The sequence below is a fragment of the Panthera uncia genome (genome assembly GCF_023721935.1).
Source record: "Panthera uncia isolate 11264 chromosome A1 unlocalized genomic scaffold, Puncia_PCG_1.0 HiC_scaffold_17, whole genome shotgun sequence".
Classification (NCBI taxonomy): domain Eukaryota; kingdom Metazoa; phylum Chordata; class Mammalia; order Carnivora; family Felidae; genus Panthera; species Panthera uncia.
In genome coordinates, this window is record NW_026057577.1 from 4,309,940 (window position 1) to 4,312,334 (window position 2,395).

At 37.6% G+C, this 2,395-nt stretch overlaps 1 pseudogene; it reads left to right on the forward strand.

Annotated features, from left to right (window-relative positions):
• Nucleotides 1-503: 503 nt before the first annotated feature.
• LOC125934783 (heterogeneous nuclear ribonucleoprotein A3-like) lies at nucleotides 504-1,562 on the forward strand (annotated as a pseudogene).
• Nucleotides 1,563-2,395: the final 833 nt, after the last annotated feature.

The window sequence follows — 2,395 nt, forward strand, 5'->3', positions numbered from 1 at the left end:
AAGTCCCACATCAGTCTCTGTGCTGATAGTGTGGAGTCTGCTTTGGATTCTATCTCTTTCTGTTTCTGCCCCTCCCCAACTTGCACTTTCTCTCTCTCTCAAAATAAATAAAATTTTTTAAAACTTTTAAAAAATTAGATGCATTAGAAGAACTGTAGAAATCTGCAACAGAAGGAACAATGATCCATGAGAGATGGAATTATTATTCTATCAGACACTAGGTAAATAGCTGAAAGTATATTTGGTACTACTTTTGTTTTTTTTTAATATAAACATGCACTTACAGTACATGTGTAGACAAATCGGGAAGAACTATATTTGAAACTACAAACATGAAGTAAAATAATACAGAGGATATTTATTTTGCATGTTAATTGAGAATGCTGTTATTTTGTACATTTCTTTATTTTTTTTTCCCAACAAGCATATATAACTTTGTAATTTAAAAATAAAAAAAGAACCCATATTGAACTTGAGTTGTAAAAGGTGAGTCTGGTCTCAAAATGGAAGTAAAATCACCACCCACTGGGACGCAGCTCAACTCCAGCCCTCAGAGGGAGGAGGACCATGATCCAAAGGAACCAGAGAAGTTGAGAAAACTGTTTATTAGTGGTTTGAGCTTTGAAATTATAGGTGATAGTTTAAAACAACATTTTGAAAAATGGAATACACTTACAGACTGTGTGGTGATGGCAGGCCCCCAAAGAAAACTTTCTAGGGGTTTTGGTTTTATGACTTACTCTTGTGTGGAAGAAGTGAATGCAGCAATGTGTGTTCAAAAGCACAAGGTTGATGGACGTGTAGTGGAACCAAAGAGAGCTGATTTAGAGAGGATTCTGCAAAGCCTGGTGCCCATCTAACTGTGAAGAAAATTTTCATTGGTGGTATTAAAGAAGATATAGAAGAAAATAACTTGAGAGTCTACTTTGAAAAGTATGGCAAGACTGAAACCATAAAAGTTATGGAGGACAGGCAGAGTGGAAAAAAGAGAGGATTTAATGTTCATGATACAGTTGATAAAATTGTTGTTCAGAAATACCACACAACTAATGGGCCTAATTGTGAAGTGAAAAAGGCCCTTTCTAAACAGGAAATGCAGTCTGCTGGATCACAAAGAGGTTGTGGAAGTGGATCTGGCAAATTTATGGGTCATAGAGGAAACTTTGGTGGAAGAAGAGGCTATGTGGTGGAGGTGATGACAGCAGAGGTAGTTATGGAGGAGGTGATGGTGGATATAATGTATTTGGAGGTAATGGTGGCAACTATGGAGGGTTATAGTAGTAGAGGAGGCTATGGTGGTGGTAGACCAGGATATGGAAACCAAAGAGGTGGTTATGGTGGTGATGTTGAAGGATATGATGGTTACAATGAAGGAGGAAATTTTGGAGATGGTAACCATAGTGGTGGTGGGAACTATAATGCTTTTGGAAACTATAGTGTACAACAACAATCATGGAGCCATGAAGAGGGTGAGTTTTGGTGGAAGAAGCTTGGGAAGTCCCTGTGGCAGTGGTTATGGATCTGGTGGTGGAAGTGATGGATATGGTAGCAGAAGGTTTTAAAATTTTTCAGAAGAGAAGGGCTATAGTTCTTATCAGGAAAGGGAGCTGGGAGTTGTCAGGAAAGCTTCAGGTTACTTTGAGACAGTCATCTCAGATGCATTAGAGGAACTATAGAAATCTGTCACACAAGGAGCAATGATCCATAGTTAGAAAGGTTACTGCAGCTTAAACAGGAAACCCTTCTTGTTTGCAAGAAGTGCAATGTATTGATTAACGCAATGTAGTGTCAATTAGATGTACATTCTTGAGATCTTTTGTCTGTTGTAATGTTGTCTTCTTTTTCTTTTCATTACATCAGGTATATTGCCCTGTGCTTTGTTGTAGTGGTACCAGGAATAAAAAAGTTAAGGAATTTTTAATTTTTCAAAAAAGAAAGAAAGAAAGAAAGAAAGAACAAGAAATAAAAGAAAAGAAAAGAAAGGAAAGGAAAAGAAAAGAAAAAAGGGCACCTGGCTGGCTCAGTCACTGAAGCATGTGAAATTGATCTCAGGGTTATAAGTTCAAGCCCTGTGTTGGGTGTAAAGATTACTTAAAAAGTAAAAATTTTTAAATAATACAATACAATACAATATAGAGTGTGTTACCTAACCCATGTATCAAGTTAGTGCAACTTTGGTGGCCTCAAAATAGGATGATAGAGGTAGCGGGGCTTCCCCACTTTTCCAGCCTCCATCAGTATACCAGTCCCATATCTAATAATGGCCTTTTTTCTCTTTCCCCAGTAGGTGCTAATTCTTTCTCCCACACTTTTTAATCCATGTCGAGGCATGAACTATAAAAGGCTAAGTATGTATTCTACCCTATAATGAGGGTAGAACTCACAGGACTGGAGC